The sequence below is a fragment of the Medicago truncatula genome, chromosome 3 (assembly GCF_003473485.1).
Source record: "Medicago truncatula cultivar Jemalong A17 chromosome 3, MtrunA17r5.0-ANR, whole genome shotgun sequence".
Classification (NCBI taxonomy): Eukaryota; Viridiplantae; Streptophyta; class Magnoliopsida; order Fabales; family Fabaceae; genus Medicago; species Medicago truncatula.
The window spans coordinates 14,707,525-14,728,037 of record NC_053044.1 but is presented as its reverse complement, the minus strand read 5'-3'; the positions used below and the strand labels follow the sequence as shown (position 1 = coordinate 14,728,037).

Genomic DNA, 20,513 nt, shown 5'->3' with positions numbered 1-20,513 from the left:
GTAATTATTGATCTATACAAGGGTGACAATGCCTATGCCTTTGGATCAATAAAAGGTATCGAGACAAAGGAGTAATTGTACACATGAATATTATCATGAAAGGTTTCGTTAGATCACTTGACATTCTTGTCACTTGGGTAGCAATGATGTGTTGCTAGATACCGCTCATTGTTTATAATATTAGATATCAGATTTAATATTATTGCCAACGTGACTAGAACCTATAGGGTCACACACAAAGAACAGTCAAAAGAGAAATATATAAGTACGACTTATATAAGGGGTGCGTTTAGGAAATAACGCTAATTAGTTACCAAAACTACTAAACTGGTTATTGGGCTTACTGAAGTCCAATAGTGACTTCTGACTTGCATAGCACACAAGGAGTTCTATAAATAGAACCCTAGTGCTAAAGTTTGACGTTACGCGCTTTGAAGAAACCCTAGCTCTCTGAGACTTCTGATTCCTTGGCTAGCACCGAGTTTTGGAGGAGCACTGTTCGTGTGGACTTGCTAGAGGCTTTGCTGCTTGCTGCTTGCTTTGCTGTGATCGTGATTCCGTTTTCAGTTCCAGCTTTTAGTTTTCAGTTTCACACTTCGAGGTAACAATCGAATCACTGATTCATGTGTAATTCGTAATGATCCAAGGAAAGAAAATCGAATTATTTCCGCTGCTTATTCTGTTTTGTAAAATCGATTTTCCTTCATAAACATCAAAAGTCCCCATCCCGTTACGTATCAGAGCGACCCTAAGACGACGCGTGAGAGAGTTAACTCACATCAGCAGCTAATCCTGGTTATCTGCACGTTACCCACGTAGAGGCAACATTCAAACAGAAGGGGTGAGATTCACATTCAATAATAATAAGCATATAATTCATCCAGGAATTTAACAACATAAACAACAACAATTAAACAATGTTAATGCTTTACTTAGTTTCTCAATAACAACTCATTAATTATTCGACAACTTGACAACACAACGACAACTCGACATCAACGACAATGCAATGACAACAACATCAACTTGACAATGCATTATGCATGTGGTACCAATCAGGGCATCAAGCCCCCAACTTATAGAGCATAGGCTCTCAACTTATAGAGCATAGGCTCTCAACGTGGTATGAATGATCAAGCATTCAACAGGGCATCAAGCCCCTAACTTTATATGAATGATTATACATTCAACAGGGCATCAAGCCCCCAACTTTAATGATTATGCATGGACTCAGCAACAAATGCAACAACAACGAACAACTTCAATGACATCGACAACAACTTACAACTTTAACGACATTGACGACAACTTACAACTTTAACAACATTGACGACAACAACGGCAACGACAACAACAATGGCTACTAGCATAATAATTATGCGTTAACATAATTTTAATACAACAACTTAAATGGCATGAACATTCTACTACATACAATATTCACATAATATATGTATTTCAATATCCAACGACAATACTCATATTAAATCAGGTTCACTTTAAAAATAATACAATTATATGCAACTTTCATCCCTATCCAAAAGACCAACTCAAAACGACACGTGCGGAAAAGAACGCAAGAACGTGAACAGGGGATGTTGTCACTGTGCAGCTCGTGAGACGAGCCTTTTTACTCGCTACGGCGAGTTCAACTTTTGGACCACACACCATGGCGACCAAGGTACTCGCCGTGGCGAGCTAAAACTGATGGCTCTCGGGAACTTTGATATTTTTTACCCAAAAATCCCATTTTTAACTTCCCTATGCCCAAATTTGATTCCAAAACTTGCCTAAACATTTCTAAACATGAAAAGGCACTCAAAACCATATAAAACACGACCCAAAACAACATTTACAAAAATCATAATTTTCCACTGAGTCACTGGCTATGGCGAACAATCACTCACAGTGGCGAGCGATGAATGTGGCTACTCGCCTGGCGAGCAAGCTTACTCGCCATGGCGAGTTGTGTCAGATCAGACTACGGGAACAGGGCTGTTTTTCATCAAGAACCCCAATTTTCATCAACCCAAACCCCAAAACTGATTGGAACATTGTGCTATGAATAACCTATGATCTGAACACCAATTATACACAAATTCAAAGGATTTTCTATTCTATTAACAACCAATTTACTAATTCAAAACCTAATTCACAAATTCACAAACAACAACATGCTAAACTCAATTTCAGAATTATACAACCTAAAATTAGAGAAAGTTAATCCCACCCTTACCTTAGATTGGTTAATTACAAGGTTCTACAAGTTTTCTCTTCTCTTACTCTTCTCTTCTCTTGGTTTCTCCCTTTTCTCCTAAAAACTTGTTTTACGTGAAAACTCTCTGACTCTTAATTTTCCTATTCTTATTTACTTAACCAATTCTCTTAATTCTACTTAATTCTACTAAACTCCTCTAAATTCTAATTCAGCACCTCAAGTCTAATTATTCTATTTTTAATCATGTTCTACTAAATAATAAAATAAAGCCATTTAAATAAATAACAACATACCACATAATCAATTAAATCATATAATTAGACTCTAAACCCAATAAAATAATTAAATAGATAAATAGGGCGTTACATCAGCTACCGGCTTAGAAATATTATACTCTTGGTTAAGCAGTTAATGCTAACACCAAAAGACAACATCCAATCCATACCAAAAATCACATCCATGTGCTTCAACGAAAGACACACAAGATCCAACTCTAAATCAACACTACCAAAACGAACAAGACACTTAGCACACCCTAACGAAGTAGTCACTGAGCCACTGGTCGGGGTGTCGATGACCATCCCTCGCAACAACAGAGTTCCAAACAAATTCAAACGTTGAACACAACTAACCGAGATGAAAGAATGAGTAGCACCAATATCAATAATTGCAATCAAAGGAGTACTATTGATAAAACATGTTCCTCAGATAAGATTATCTGGTTGCTCCACTTCATCCGCATTCGGTGCAAACACTTTTTCCTCCGCCTTCTTCGGCTTGGTACACTTAGTACTGAAATGACCCGCTTGACCATAATTGTAACAAGTAACATCCTTCTAGCAATCAAAAACCTTGTGACCTTTCTGTCCACACTTGTAGCAACTATCACCCTTCTTGCAATTACTTGCATAATGACCAAAGGTTCCACACTTGTAGCACCTCACCTCATCAACATTCCTCTTAGAGTCTCCTCCAAAATCTTTCTTTTTTCCCTTATCCTTGTTGTACGGCTTCCCGAATCCATGCCCCGTTCTTTTCTTATCATTCATCGCCTTGTAATGGTTCACCTTAGCTCTCCCGACATCATCAAACATACGACACTTATGCACCAAAGTATCAAAATCTTCGATCTCCTGGACACAAATATACTGATACATATCCAGCCTAAGCCTACTTTCAAACTTCACACACTTGGAAACCATATCGCATCTTCGACATTGATGTACGGGCAAAACCTGGAAAGCACTACAAACTATGCAGTATACTCTGCCACTGACCGATTCTCATGCTTGAAGTTCAAGAACTCTACTTCCTTCCTGGTCCTCAAATCCTCCGGAAAATACTTCCTCAAAAACTCTGTCTTGAACCTAGCCCAAGTCACGACCTTTCCACTAGCCTCAAGTCTCACCTTAGCATTAGTCCACCAATACTCAGCCTCCTCAACAAGCATGTGGGTAGCCAACCTGACCTTCTGATCATCACTAGTAACCATAACACGGAAGACCCTCTCCATGGCTTGCACCCATGTCTGAGCTCCCTCCGGGTCAAACCTTCCCTTGAACGTTGGCGGATTGTTTCGCATGAAACGATCGAGCCTCCGCTCCTCATCTTCTCCCTCATTCTGACGACCAGCCGTCGCCTGCTCATTTGACTGAGCCAACACTTGCACCATTGCAGCCAAAGCTCCTACAATCGCTGCATCATCTCTACCACCAGCCATCCCACTTCTACACAAAACCAACCAACAGATAAGAACAACAGCACAACATAACAAGCACCGAAGGTAATTCAATACCATTCGTGTACAACCAGGAAATTCACTTAATACTAGTCCGGACAAGAGTGACCACGGCTCTGATACCAACTTGTAATGCCCTATTTCTATTAAAGCGATAATACACGCGAATAATATAAATATTCAAGAAATAGATGTGATGAGTCATTTATTGTCTATTTTAATATGCTTTTTAGTTTAGTTTTATTTAGATTTTATATAATTTTATATTAGTATTATTTCCTTTTTAGGATAGTTTACTTTAAATTGCAATTTATTATATTTCAGGGAAGAATATTGGATGGATTGAGTCTTGGAGCAAAAGAAAGGGATTTGGAGCAGATTGGACACAAAAATATGAAGATTGAGAGACGAAATATGTCTCCCACAAGTCAGAAGCCTGGCACGGCCCGTGCTAGCCTTGGCACGGCCGTGCCACCCTCCAGAACACCTTTTGCTGCTTTTGCTTGGATTCTGAGCTATTCTATTTTGGCGCACAATCTATCGTGGAATATTCTTGGAATATACTTGATTAGATTTTAAGTCGAATGTGTACTATAAATAGAGTAGCTAGCCATCACAAATATTCATCTTTACTTGGAATACAATAAGTGACAATTGCTTTTCTAATTAAAGTTCTTTCTTTTCCTTTACTTCCTTGTCATTTACTTTTATGCTTTCTCTCTTCTCCCCCATGTCTACGATGAACATGAGTGAGTAGACTTCTCCTTGTCTTGGGATTGTTGGAATAGTCTAAATGACATAATCCTAATCAAACCAAGCTCTAAGCCCTAATCTTATGTAACCCTAATTTCTTATCTGAATTCACCGTCTTAACATGGATCAACCATTATCAAACTGTGGAAACGACAGTGGAGGGTTTGATAATTGTTTATCCATTATTCCAAATATCAATTCATAAAACGAAAGTGGAGCTTTGATATTCGAACAAGTGAATTCAGACAAGGATTGCAAAGTCATCGAAATAGGCTTTGCAATCTTTGAGACATATAGTTTCGATCTTCAAGGGAACTAATAACAATCAAGTCAGCGAAATAGGCTTGGTTGTTAGAGGAACCAAAATCTAATAGTAATAAAGTCAGCGAAATAGGTTTGGTTGCTAGAGGAACATAGGAGAAATTGTCTTGAGAAATTAGGTCTAACATAACATTATAAGCTTATAGTTTTGGTTTGAGAAGGACTTGTCATTTAGAGGAAACCAACGATCCCAAGGCTCTTTTTATTATTATCTTTCAAACGCTTGAAAACCCCCAAGTTACAATTCTCTTCTCTTCTAATCATCTCTTCGGAACGATACTCTTTTATACTACTTCGGTAAGACCGTGCACTTGCGGTTTTATCTCATCAAGTTTTTGGCGCCGCTGCCGGGGAGTAAACTAATTTGATTAACTTTTTCCTTGTGATTAGAACTCTCTTCTCTTCCTCTTTTCTTCTACTTCTTTCTTTTGTTTTACCACTAACTTCTTGGGTTCTCGGTTTCTTATGCGAAGAAGTAAAAGTCTCGGAGAATTTATTCCTGAGATCGAAAGATTTTTGCATAAGAAAAAGAGAGAGGCACAAAATAATACTGCTATGGCTGAACGCACTCTCAAAGAGTATGCTACTCCTTCAACGGAAGAGCCACAAGCTATTATCGTGTACCCAACGGTTGCGGGTAATAACTTCGAAATCAAGCCTGCACTACTCAATTTAGTGCAGCAAAATCATTTTCTGGATCACCCACTGAGGATCCAAATCTCCATATTTCTTCCTTCCTTAGACTCAGTGGCACCATAAAAGAGAACCAAGAAGCCGTAAGACTTCATCTCTTTCCCTTTTCCTTAAGGGATAGAGCTAGTGCTTGGTTCCATTCCCTAGAAGTCGGTTCCATTACTTCATGGGACGATATGAGGCGAGCATTCCTCGCCCGATTTTTCCCCCCATCTAAAACCGCTAAGCTTAGAGACCAAATCACGCGTTTCAATCAAAAAGATGGGGAGTCTCTTTATGAGGCGTGGGAGCGTTTCAAGGAAATGCTTAGACTTTGTCCCCACCATGGCCTAGAGAAGTGGCTTATAGTCCACACGTTTTATAATGGCTTGTCATATACCACTAAGATGTCTGTTAATGCAGCTGCAGGTGGAGTTCTAATGAACAAAAACTACACGGAGGCTTATGCTTTGATTGAGGACATGGCTCAGAATCACTACCCATGGACCAACGAGAGAGCCGTCACCACTCCTACTCCCTCTAAGAAAGAGGCAGGTATATACGAAGTCTCTGAATATAACCACCTTGCTGCTAAGGTCGAGGCATTAACCCAAAAAATTGAAAAACTTAATGTTAATGTTGTCCCACCTTCTTCTGCATCCCCCCCTTGTGAAGTCTGTGGTATAACCGGTCATATAGGTGTTGATTGTCAGTTAGGTAGTGCTGCCAATATTGAGCAACTGAATTACGCTCAATACAACCAAGGAATGAGGCCAAATCAAAAATTTTACAAAAATCCTCAAGGTTCCTATGGACAAGCAGCACCACCTGGCTATACAAACAACCAGAGAGTGGCTCAGAAATCAAGTTTGGAGATTTTATTGGAAAATTGCATTGCTAATCAAAATAAAAATCTTCAAGAATTGAAAAACCAAACAGGATTTCTGAACGACTCTCTCTCCAAACTTAATACCAAGGTTGATTCCATCGCCACACACACCAAAATGCTTGAGACCCAAATCTCCCAAGTGGCCCAACAAGTGGCCACCTCTTCTCAAACACCAGGAGTCTTTCCTGGCCAACCTGAAACAAACCCCAAAGCCCATGTCAACGCTATTTTTCTAGGAGGTAGTAAGATAGAAGAGACTGTCACTAAAGCCAAAAATGTCAAGAGGGAGAGTGTTAGGTGTCTCAGTGAGAATGGTATGATAAAAAGTGAGAAACCACTTGATAAGAACAAAGCCCTTACACCATTAAGGCTTACTAAGCTCAACTCGGAGGCTCAACTCACTAAATTCTTTAACATAATTCGCAAGATTTGCATTAAGATCCCCTATGCTGAAGCTTTGTCTCGTATGCCTCTATACGCCAAGTTTTTAAAAGAAATTTTTTCAAAGAAAAAGGCTATAGATCATAATGAAACAATAGCTTTGACAAGGGAAAATAGTGCAATCATCAAGAAGCCACCAACTAAGCTTAGAGATCCAGGAAGTTTTGCCATCCCTTGTATGATAGGGAATGAAACCTTAAACCGTGCCTTGTGTGACTTAGGAGCTAGTGTTAGTCTGTTGCCCTTACCCCTCTTTACAAGGCTGGGGTTGGGCAAGCTAAAGCCTACCGAAACAACATTGAAGTTAGCCGATCGTTCTGATATCCAACCTGTCGGATATGTCGAGGACATCCCCGTTAAAATAGAAGGGATAGAAATCCCAACTGATTTCATGGTGCTTGACATAGATGAGGACAATGCGTGCCCTATAATCCTAGGAAGACCCTTTCTCGCCACTGCGAGTGCTATAGTAGACGTTCAAAACGGTAGGATTGTTTTTCAAGTGAGTGATGAGTTGATAGGATTTGAGTTGGAGAATTATATGAATGGTCCCGCCCTCTATTATTGTAATATGATTAAAGGTCATAAAGTGAAAGAACGCTTATTAGCGCGATCTACACAATATGACCTCTTTGATCCATTCTAAGGACACTTTCTTATAAACGTCAAGCTAATGACTATAAAGAAGCGCTTCGTGGGAGGCAACCCACGCATTTAACTGCTTTTGTTTTGTTTTTGTTGTTTTTTTAGTTCTTTTGTAGGTAATTGTTTGAAGGTGATTCAAGAAAACGAGAAAATTTTGAGGCCCCATGTCCAGAACCTTGGCACGGCCTGTGCTCACACTGGCACGGCCGTGCCAGACCTTGCTACCCAAAAACTAACCCACAATCCAGAAAGTTGGCACGGCCCGTGCTAAGTTTGGCACGGCCGTGCCCGATCCCAGGTTCAGTTTTATCTAACTTTTCATCTTCTTCATCCCCCATTCTCAACCACTCACATCCCTCATCCTCCCATTTTTATCTAAAACCTCCATAACCACAAAACCTTACAAACTCCATACCTCCCTTAAAACCTCACCAATTCTCAAAATTTCTTCACCCCATCAACCACAATCCACATTTCAATCATAACCCTTCCATCAAAAACAACTTTCTTCCATCCCAAAAACTCCATAACATCAAATTCGTAGCCCCCATTCAACCAACTACAAAACCCACAAATTCTTCACCAATTCACCCAACCCAACTCCTAACACTTACTCAAAACCCAACCCCATCATCCAACCAACCTTTTCTACCCAAAACATCCCCCATAACCCAACCTTCACCCAAAACACAAAAGGTCCACCAAGGTTAAGGATAATGGCATCTAGGAAAGGTGGAGCAAGCTCTTCCGGAGGACCACAATCAAAGAAGAAAATGCAAGCCAAGAATCATGGCATAATCTTCAAGGACACCAAGCAAAGGGACAGGTATAAAATTCTTCTCTCTAAACCTTTGCATCCTTGTCGATACCCAGATCCTTATACTTTGAGTGTGCTAGGACTAAGGGATAATGTGTTTAGCTTACTAGGAAATTTAGGATGGGTTGATATGCTTGGACCTATGAAAGGTTTCAAAAATTTCACTTATGAATTCTTAAGTTCTATTGAATTTACGAAGGATAAGGTGAATTTTGACAACCCCGATCATAGAGTCTCCTTCCGACTTTTGAATATGGATTATGAGATGTCTCTTGAAAATTTTTGTTTAGAGATGGACTTTGCAAATGCGGGGTTCATCCATGACTCTTGGAATCCAAATTTAAAGTCGGAAAACTATGACCCCGCTCTCTTTTGGAAACGCATTACCGGGTTAAGGCAATATAATCCCCGCAACAATAAGGCTAGTAACATTCACAACCCAGTGCTTAGATACCTCCAGAGAGTAATGGCTTGTACCATTTGGGGTAGAAAAGAGGTAGGAACAACTAGGACGGATGAACTTTTTATGCTTTGGGCAATGCTTAATAACAATCCCGTTAATACTTGTTTCTACCTACTTGACTACCTTTCCTCCATAGGAGCTAGACCTGAAAATAGAGCTGAGATAGTAGTCGGTGGTATCATTACCTTCATCGCTAGGAAGTTTGGAGTGGGTGAGGAAGATGGGATAAATCCAATTGAGGGCAACAATAGACTTAATATTGAAACCCTTGTTGCTATGAACTTCATTAAGATTCACCCACCCATGACTTATGCACTTCAACTTCGCATACCACTTTTATTTCTACTTCCTAACCCATCTCAGACTAACCCCGAGGTGGAGGAAAATTTGTTGTATGTTGGTGATGGATTACAGGTACATGAAGAGCATAATCAAGGTGACGAAGAAGGCGCACACATGCACCATGAAGAAGAGCCCCATGACCATAATAACAACAATGAAAGATGGGCATGGATGAAAACCGAGGTACAATGGATAAGCACCGAGCAACAAAGGCAAGGTGTTGAATTATCTGGGCTAAGAAATGATGTCCTACGGGACAACCGCATATCCGAAGAAAATAACCAAATGCTTCGGAACATGATGCAACACTTCCACCTCCAAGGCCCTCCCTATGGACCTCAATAAAAATGTGAGCTTTCCTCTTCCTCTTTTTCACCTTATCTCTTCAATCTCTATCTCACTCTTCTACCTCTCCTTCTCTTTTATTTTTCTTTTATCTTGAATCATTGAGGACAATGCTTCTCCTAAGTGTGGGGGGAGCCTAATAAAGTGTCTTTAGTCGTAGTGTTTCCAAACTCCCTTGAACTTTATTCTTTTGTTTTGTTTTATTGTAAAAGGCATGGTTAAGTAGCTAATTTTTATTGAAAATATCATGACACAAAAAATTTTCATTGTCTCCTCTTATTTTGTTGATTCTTGTACATGAAAGCAAGCTCTTGTGTTTTAAGTCTTCTTGATATACCCACATCTTGTTTTAAAGTGAATAAAATTCTCCAATGAGAAAAACACAAATTTGCTTCCCTTGAGTAAATGTATGAATAGGTATTTTAAGGAAACGCGTTTTAATCTTAGTGGTGCATTAACCTTTAAAGATTCTCAAAGTGCCAGTAGTATAAGTTAGAGTAGGGGAGTTCATAAAAAGCCAAAAAGCCAAATAAATTCCAAGATCTCATCACTGAATCTAGATTGGGGAAGGAGGTAGGCCCTCCGACTTCCTACGTGAAGGTGATTATTATCTTGAGAAAAACCTTAAAAAGCATCATTGAATCTAGATTGGGGAAGGAGGTCGGCCCTCCGACTTCCTACGTGAAGATGATGTTTTAAGGGATACCATTGAATCTAGATTGGGGAAGGGGGTAGGCCCTCCGACTTCCTACGTGAAGATGTTGTTCCTTAAATAAAGAACTTAAATGTGCAAATGGCAATGAACAAAGATTCTCAAATACTCCCATCTCTCTTATATGAATTATAGAAGGAATCTTTCTTCGTTGGTTTAGTGCTAGGATTAGACCATGTTTCCTCATAATGCCTATCTTATACAGGAGCAAGAAAAGGGTTAGACTTCACACACACACTCACTTGAAACTTGATTGTTGGGTTGAATAAAAATTACAAGAAATGCTTGAGTTTGTGATTAGTGTACAATTGGGATTTAAGCCCTTGAGGAGACATGTGCTTTAATTGAATCGTCATTTGATATAACTGTTGGTGCTACTATGTTTATGCCTTTTGCTTGAGGACAAGCAAAGATTCAAGTGTGGGGGAGTTTGATGAGTCATTTATTGTCTATTTTAATATGCTTTTTAGTTTAGTTTTATTTAGATTTTATATAATTTTATATTAGTATTATTTCCTTTTTAGGATAGTTTACTTTAAATTGCAATTTATTATATTTCAGGGAAGAATATTGGATGGATTGAGTCTTGGAGCAAAAGAAAGGGATTTGGAGCAGATTGGACACAAAAATATGAAGATTGAGAGACAAAATATGTCTCCCACAAGTCAGAAGCCTGGCACGGCCCGTGCTAGCCTTGGCACAGCCGTGCCACCCTCTAGAACACCTTTTGCTGCTTTTGCTTGGATTCTGAGCTATTCTATTTTGGCACACAATCTATCGTGGAATATTCTTGGAATATACTTCCTTAGATTTTAAGTCGAATGTGTACTATAAATAGAGTAGCTAGCCATCACAAATATTCATCTTTACTTGGAATACAATAAGTGACAATTGCTTTTCTAATTAAAGTTCTTTCTTTTCCTTTACTTCCTTGTCATTTACTTTTATGCTTTCTCTCTTCTCCCCCATGTCTACGATGAACATGAGTGAGTAGACTTCTCCTTGTCTTGGGATTGTTGGAATAGTCTAAATGACATAATCCTAATCAAACCAAGCTCTAAGCCCTAATCTTATGTAACCCTAATTTCTTATCTGAATTCACCGTCTTAACATGGATCAACCATTATCAAACTGTGGAAACGACAGTGGAGGGTTTGATAATTGTTTATCCATTATTCCAAATATCAATTCATAAAACGAAAGTGGAGCTTTGATATTCGAACAAGTGAATTCAGACAAGGATTGCAAAGTCATCGAAATAGGCTTTGCAATCTTTGAGACATATAGTTTCGATCTTCAAGGGAACTAATAACAATCAAGTCAGCGAAATAGGCTTGGTTGTTAGAGGAACCAAAATCTAATAGTAATCAAGTCAGCGAAATAGGTTTGGTTGCTAGAGGAACATAAGAGAAACTGTCTTGAGAAATTAGGTCTAACATAACATTATAAGCTTATAGTTTTGGTTTGAGAAGGACTTGTCATTTAGAGGAAACCAACGATCCCAAGGCTCTTTTTATTATTATCTTTCAAACGCTTGAAAACCCCCAACTTACAATTCTTTTCTCTTCTAATCATCTCTAAAGGTTAATTAAATTGAACTACTCCCTGTCGGAGCGATACTCTTTTATACTACTTCGGTAAGACCGTGCACTTGCGGTTTTATCTCATCAAGATGCTACGTCTTCAACAAAATTTCAAACAACATGCATGTATAAAAAATTTCAACAGTCGCAGTGAATATAAATCATACATCTCTGAAATATACATGTCATAAGATCAATATACATCATCATATAAAATCTCCAACTCTCGACATCATCATATAAATCCAGTATAATCATAAAAACCAACATCCTAATCAGAGCCTAATCTAAGACTCCAAAGGAAACGACAACGGAGATAGCTCCCGCTATCCAAGCACTCACCAAGCAATCAACAACTACTCCTGCACGCCGTCTAAACATTCATACAAATAGGTATGCGGTCAACCACAAGCCAATGGGGTTAGCTTCACATCAATTATAATCAACAATGCACAAATTCACCAATCACATATTCAACTATGACATAACTGATCAATTGTCCAAATGCATGCAATGTTCTAGACCCTTCTAGATGCATGCGGTACCGTCACCAACAACAAAGGTCGTCACCTCATTATGCAACAAAAACATCATATGTAAGATTTCACACCCATCTTACATTTCAACAAAGTAAAAGTTCATCACCCTTTTACAACACATATGACTCAATATGACTATGATGCATGGACATACAAGCAAAGACTCGACAATGTAAGATCACCTCATATATATTCAACAAAAACAATGTAAGAAATCACCTCCATTTACATTGATCATCTTCAAAATCAATTGCATTATCAAGTATTTACGTGCACACAATCAACAAGTCACAATTCAAATAAGAGTCATCACCACATTTTCATTATTAACATGATCATTATCACAATTCATCAATTTGAGCATAATTTACAAATTTCTTTCTTTCTTAAAAGCACCCCTAGATAATTAGGATGAAGTCCCTACACTTAGGAATAAGTTTAGAAACAATTGGATTGAAGAAAAATGCATTTTTAAGGTTTTTGGGCTGTCAAAATCGCCTCATGATTTGTGAAATCGCTTCATGATTTCGACAACATCAGACTATGCAGAAATCAACTTTCAAATACGAATTTTCTCAAATAATTGCTTTTAAGTCACTTAATCCAACCCCAATACTTCCCAATCATTTCCAAAACTTAACCAATTATTAAACCCTTATAACCACCACTTAAAACACTTGAAACATCATTTCCCATTCCAAAATCACTTATTTTCCAAAATCACTTAACTAGCTCTTCATACAAAAACCCAAGTTTCTTCCCAAAACTTTTCACAACCAAGTTTTATAACCACAAACAGAAGTTCATTAAACTTATATCAACGCAACAACACCAACATTTCACCTTAATGCATCAAGAATCATAATCCACCATGAATGACCCATTTTCAACAAAACTCTTAAAACAACAACTTCATAAAATGGAACACTCATGGCAAAAATCAACAACATCTCATAACAACAACAACATCTTTAAACCATGAATTCATCACAATCAACAACAACAACACTAAGTTATACTAATTTGAGCAAAAATCAACAAAATCTCATATAACCACAATTCAAGTATGTAAAATCAACAACAACAACATGTTTAGCATCAAATTCACATACCCAAACATATCACTAAAACAATAGCACAAATTTCACCAATGGAATTCACAATAATAACTTTTTACAAATAAGCACTTTTGAATATAAGTAGAAAAGAGATTATAACTTAAAGATTATGAATGAAATCTATACCGCTTACCTCAATTAGCGATAATCCTAGCAAAAGCTTCAATTTAGCTCCTAGAATCTCTATCACCTCTTGATTCTTCAAGCTTCCTCTTCTAACTCTTTTTTCCCTTCCTCTTGCTTTTCTCTCTACCTCTCTCAGAGTCTTACGAAATGAATGTGAACCCTATTTCTCTACAGAGACTAAAGTTTAAATTGTGTCCACACTAATGGGCTTAACCCTTACAAAGTCTTAATGAGCCTAAGACCCTAAATAACTAACCCACATAGTCTTTACTCACTTATGGTTAAAAATTATCAAATAATTACCGGCTCAAAACTAATTACCACAACCCGCTAGTAACATAGTAAAATAATGGTTCCCACTTAAAATACTAAAAATAATCATCACCATGAAATTACTAATTTACCCTTGCTCACCAAATGACCAAAATGACTAAAATACCCTTTTAACACCGAATTCTAATAATCCCAACCAAAATACACACAGAGGCAATTAATCACATAGAAGCACATATAAACATATATAATAATGAATTAAAATAAATCTAACAAAAATTGGGCTTTTACAACAGAGACTTAACGACTTTCGTCCAATTTCTTCGGTGGGAAACATGTATAAAATTATAGCAAAATTGTTAGCAAATAGATCGAGGTTGGTGATTAGTAGTGTGGTGTCTGAGACTCAGTCTGCTTTTGTTAAAAATCACCAATTCCTTGATGGTATTCTTATAGCAAATGAGGTTGTTGATGAGGCTCGTAAACTTAAGAAGGAGCTTATGTTGTTTAAAGTGGATTTTGAAAAAGCTTATGATTCCGTTGATTGCGGCTACTTGGATCCGTTTATGGAGGGAATGTCTTTTCCTGTTCTGTGGAGGAAATGGATTAGAGAATGTGTGGGTACTGCAACAGCTTCAGTTCTTGTCAATGGCTGCCCTACTGATTAGTTTGATTTACATAGAGGCTTACGAAAGGGGGATCCACTTTCCCCCTTTTTGTTTCTAATTGCAGCTGAGGGGCTAAACATTCTGATGAAAGCCATGGTTAATAATGATTTTTTCACAGGATATACGGTTGGTATGGTAAATATTGGTGTCGTTTCACATATCCAATTTGTTGATGATACACTGCTATTAGGTAACAAAAGCTGGGCAAACATGCGGGCTCTTGGAGCGGCTCTTTTTTGAATCCATGTCGGGTTTGAAGGTAAATTTCCATAAAAGCTTGTTTGTTGGAATTAATATTTCTGATTCATGGATGGCTGAGGCAGCGGCGGTGTTGAGTTGTAAGGTGGGAAAAATTCCTTTTATGTACTTAGGCCTTCCTATTGGTGGTAATCCGCGGAGACTATCGTTTTGGGACCCTATCGTGAATCACATTAAATCTATATTGTCGGGTTGGAATAGCAGGTTTCTCTCGTTCGATGGCCGCTTGATCCTTCTTAAAGCAATTTTGTCTTCTCTACCTGTCTATGCTCTTTCCTTCTTCAAAGATCCACCAGGTATAATCTCTTCCATTGAATCTTTATTGAGTAAAATCTTTTGAGGTGGGAGTGAGGATTGTAGAAAAATTACTTGGATAGGTTGGAATACCTTGTGTTCTAAAAAGGAGCATGGAGTTTTGGGGGTTAGGAAGTTGAAGGATTTTAATATTGCTTTACTAGGTAAATGGTGTTAGTCGATAGAGAAGGTTTGTGGTACCATGTTTTAGTCTCCCGTTTGGCGAAGTAGGTGGGAGGAAGGAGGTGGGGGGCCGGAGTGTTTCTTCTTGGTGGCGTGATTTAGGTAGGACTCTTGAAGGAGATGGTGAGTCTGGTGGTGGGTGGTTCGATCACAGTGTTATCCGGAAGGTGGGTGATGGGGCTGAAACTTTTTTTTGGTCACATAGGTGGATTGGTGGTATCCTGCTTAGTGTGCGGTTTCGTCGATTGTTTGACTTGGCAGAGAACAAAACGATTACGGTGGCTAACTTTTTCTCGCTGGGTCTGGCGCGGCAAGGGGAGGGGTGGAGGTGGCGTCGCAGATTGTGGGCGTGGGAGGAGGATATGTTAGAGGAGTGTAGGGCTTTACTATTTGATGTTTTGTTGGTTCCAAACGTTTCAGATAAATGGGTCTGGCTTCTAGACATTGCTGATGAATATTATGTGCGCGATGCCTATGATTTGTTACTTAATTGTGATAATTCTATGTTGGACACGTCTCTGGAGTTAGTGTGGCATAAACAGGTTTCGTTGAAGGTCATTGTCTTTACTTGTTACCTGGCTCATATGGGACCGATTACCTGGCTATTCGTGGTGTTATTTATGCGGACGACACTTTGTGTGTTTCAGGGTGCGGTCACGTAGAGACGGTTGAGCATCTTTTTCTATCATGTGTGGTGTTTGCTTCTTTATGTTAGCAGGTGCGCGAATGGATTGGATGTGCACTTTACTTTTATGACAGGTGGTAATAAAGCTAAACGTTCGTTCGCACAGCTTGTGTGGCTCTTGTGTACTTGGGTTATGTGGAATGAAGGTAACCATTGTCTGTTCAATAATATTGTAACCTATGTTCCCCGTCTATTAGATAAGGTCAAATTGTTAGCTCTAGGGTGGCTGAAAGCTAAGAATGTCATGTTTGTTTTTGGTATACAGAGGTGGTGGTCAAGCCCTTTAGCTTGTCTGGCATTGGCTAACTTTGTTTTCTCTGTTGTGTATTGACTCTCTATAACTCTGTAGTGGTATCTTAGGCACACCTTGTGCTTGGGAACCACTCTTTGGTTTGGTTATATAATTTAATTTTAGCTTCTTAAAAAAAATAAAATTATTTGATCTGATTTATATTGCGATCCTTTAAACTATATAATTGAACTAAAAGTTGTATAGGTAAAATATCCAACTTCCTTTCAAAATATTTAAAAAACAAAACTATATATCGTATTTGTTGTTCGGTTACTATGATTTTAGAAATTTTATTTTTCTAAAATATAAAAAAGAAAAAAAAAAACAGACACATACGTTTGGCCACCAACACTTTTTCTATACATAGTAAAGGCAACACAATGACGGTAAAACATTGTTTTTTCTTTTTAAAATGACATCATGAAACACTGTTTTGGTTTCTGATTTTAATTCAAATTTGTTAACATAGGATCTTAATTTTTTCCTTTAACTATTTTCATTTGTTAAAGGACCTTAAAAAATCATTTTTACATTTAATTTTTTTTTACTCAAGCACATAGCGTAAAAAGAAATACAGAAGTGTTCAGATCGAAATTAAATCAATGAAATCAAAGGCTAATGATTAAATCAATTATAATCATTATATGTTAGTTATTGCTTTTTTGAAATCAATGAAATCAAAGGCTAATGATTAAATCTAATCATTCAAAAACTAGTGATTACTTACGGTTTTTGTTTTAATTACTATCAATTGTAGAAGCTACTAATAATAATAATCAATCCTCCGTCCCTAATTATACGACTACTTATTAAAAAGTGTTTGTCCCTTAATATAGGATGATCTACAAATTTCTAATCATTCTAATCACTAGGCTGTTTCGTTCAATATAAAAATGAAATTTAAACATTGCAAGAATTAAAACAGCATTCAAATTATAGCGTGCATCATCTATTAAAATCCAGACGGATATCGAAGAAATACAATTGATCAATTGAAAACAAAAGTTGTTTTATTTAAAGTAGATGCATGATAAAATGCATGGTTTTTTTTTGTTTTTTTTAAGGAGGATAACATGCATGGTTGGTTTTTAGTTTTTGAGACATATCTATCATGCTACCGACGGATGGACATTGCCCAGCTGCTTCAACGTTCTTCGTCTGAATGATTACTGCAAAGGGCAAAGGAAGTTAAAAGTTTGGCATTAAATTGAGCATGTTGTATAATAATTTTTCATTGATTAAGAGTATAGATCCTAATTATAATATTTTACGAGTTCCTAACATATATAAATATATCGGTGAGAAAGATGAACACAATTTTAAAATATACATACAAAATATGGTGAGCATGAAGACAGCCAAAGTAACAAGTTTAACATAAGTCATTGTTTGATCAAAAGAAAGAATAAGCTAAAATTATTTGTTATGAACTTAGCTTAGTGTTGCATTAGTTCATTGTTACATGCAAAAATTTATAGAGAGGTGCGTATACTAGCAGACACTATAGCTCCCTACGTTAATTGTTAGGAAAAGTGAAATGTCTATATTTAATAATTTATAGAGAGGTCCATATACCAACTGACACTATAGCTCCCTCATGAAATTAAAATTGTTTCATTCCCTTTCATTAAAAAATAAATAAATATTCACTCCGGTACAACAATAGTTGACAATGTTTATATAATCTCTTTTCGGTGTGTTTTCGTCTTATAACTGAAAAGGCAAGGCTTGTGAATAATGACATTATTTTAAACTTTTTTTATTGTCGGGTAGTCTAGTGGCTAGGAATTCAATTTTAAAGTGAATAAGTGGAGTGTCTGGGGTTCGAACCCCAGCCCCTGCATATAACAATGCATTGTCCCTACCAATTGAGCTATGCTCACGGGGACTATCTTTACCTTTTAACTAAAAAACAACCTTTTCAAAAAAAAAATACAAAAACATCATTCAATCGAATACATCTAACGACACAAATTCAAAATCATTAATACCAAACTCAATCATTGATCAGATTTTACTTATCTCTCGGTCGAAATCAAATTACCGATGTCTCTTTTTCATGTGAATTGGAGGGTTGCACAAAAAAATATCAATAAAAATAAAAAAGTTGAATTTACAAACTTATTCGCAACATCCAGGTTAATAGAATATAGCAGCGTATATGAAAGACCAGTTCAAACGAACTGTAACGTCTCTTTACCCATGTTCGTGCGAAGCCACCTTCTGATCCAACGCCCTAACCGCAACAGACAAGCGACCTCTCCTTCTCCCGCACCTTATAACACCCTAAACCCTTAAAGCGATAAATTAAACTAATGATACGATCATATCAAGAATTTAAATGTTACATCTTCAATAAATCACCAAGCATGCATAAATAACTAATTTTCTCAAAACATCGCAGCGGAATAAAACAACATTACAATTGTTATAATAAAACATCTCCAAGTAACCATGTGTCAAAATCATATTACATCACCAATATAAATTCGCATCTCAACAACCGAGTCATAAAAACAAAAAATAGTCATAATACTCCAAACATAAAGACGTCTTAATCAGAGCCGACACACCAGACTCCAAAAAACCAATAAACGAGGTAGCTCCACGCTATCCTTAAGCAACTCACCAAAGCAAGCAAATTTATTCCTACACACCGTCTATCCATCCATACGGATAAGGAAGGTGTTATACCCTGATTTTGAACTTAAAAATACTCGTTCAAATTTCTTTTTTAACAACTGATATTTGTCAATTCTCTGTTATTTTACTCTGAATCTTTACTCTCTTTTTAAACATATTTTACTGCCTCTGTCTGTCTTTTCTTGCATTACAAGTCATTTAAGAACTCTCTGAAACGTCGCATTACTTTTCTTGCATTTTATTTCAAAAATCATACAAAAGGGTATTTTGGTCATTTCCTGCAGTGGAACCTATTTTAGTCCCTGTGTTTGCCTCTGAGTCTTTTCAACTTGTCTGTACGAATTATTGTTGAGTCTTTGTTTAAAAAATCATTTCAAAAATTGCATCTGAGTCAGTTTAGTCCCTAGGGGCATTTTGGTCTTTTCCTGTCAAAATTCCGACAGGGAGGTATTTTAAAATACCTCATGTCCGTAATTTGTTCGTTTTAGTCCGTTTGTTGATTTTATTTTTCGTTTCACTTTACCTTTTTACCAATTACCAATTTTAATTCATTTTATTTTTATTCACATTTCGGTCCCCCAAAAGGGTCCCAAAATTGCATTTTTGTCCAATACTTTTTTTTAATTGCATTTTTTTTTTAGTCTTTTTTATTGCAGATTAGTCCTCATATTAACTTTTTTGCAGATTAGTCCTTAAGTCCAAAACAGTCCAGGTGTCAATTTTCCATTGGGTCTCTAATACACATGGCAGGCTATAAATAGTAAATGTGTCAGATCCATCACAATCAGTCAGAAAAAATCAAAATCAATCATAATCAGTCTCAAACAGAATCTTTTTCTCTCTCTCATCCATAACAGAATCAAAACAGAAAAATCTCAGAAAAAAAGAGGAAGAACACCAAGAACACATCATCACCAAAATCAACAGATCTAAACCGGATCTGCTCAGAATCAACTCCAATCACCACAAAATCAACAAATCCGAACCGGATTCACTCAAAACCACCGCGAATCATCACATCAACACCAAAACGTACCAGATTTTTGAGCAAAAACCACCACAAACGGAGAAAACGCGCGCGCACGGAGAGGGGAAAAAGGGAGATTCGAAGTTTTCCGAAGATTTTTCTCCGTTCTACGACAGAGGTAACGCATTTCTCTCCTCTTTTTCTTCATTTTCGCGCGCGCCTATAGTGTAGAAAAAGTGTGAAAAAGTTTGTTACGGATAAAGATTTGTAGATCTAGGCTTTTGTGTTCGGATTTTGGAAATTTTGAGGCCGGATTTGGACTTTATAGAGAAAAGGATATCTAGATCCGTAGTTTTTTTTGCGAAAAGTGTGAAAAAAATTTCAAAGTAAAAACGTAGATTTAGCCCAAATCTCTCAGCCCTTTCTAAAACTAGTGCCGGATTTGTGTAGAGGAGGAGGAGACGAAGCTTTTGGTATAAAAATTTTGAAAAAAAAAAAGCTCCGACGACCGTTTTTTAGAGAGAGGGG

The 20,513-nt window shown here is 37.3% G+C and overlaps 1 long non-coding RNA gene and 1 other non-coding gene across 2 annotated transcripts; both read right to left on the bottom strand.

Moving 5' to 3' along the window:
- Window positions 1-5,947: 5,947 nt before the first annotated feature.
- On the bottom strand, window positions 5,948-6,054 carry LOC120579773 (small nucleolar RNA R71). The gene has a single exon (XR_005645518.1). It is a non-coding gene; the product is annotated as a small nucleolar RNA R71 (small nucleolar RNA).
- An 11,248-nt stretch (window positions 6,055-17,302) lies between these two features.
- On the bottom strand, window positions 17,303-17,870 carry LOC25480328 (uncharacterized). The gene is made up of 2 exons (XR_003008474.2): window positions 17,710-17,870; window positions 17,303-17,544 (listed from the first exon to the last, which is right to left on the bottom strand). It is a non-coding gene; the product is annotated as an uncharacterized lncRNA (long non-coding RNA).
- Between the last annotated feature and the right edge of the window lie 2,643 nt (window positions 17,871-20,513).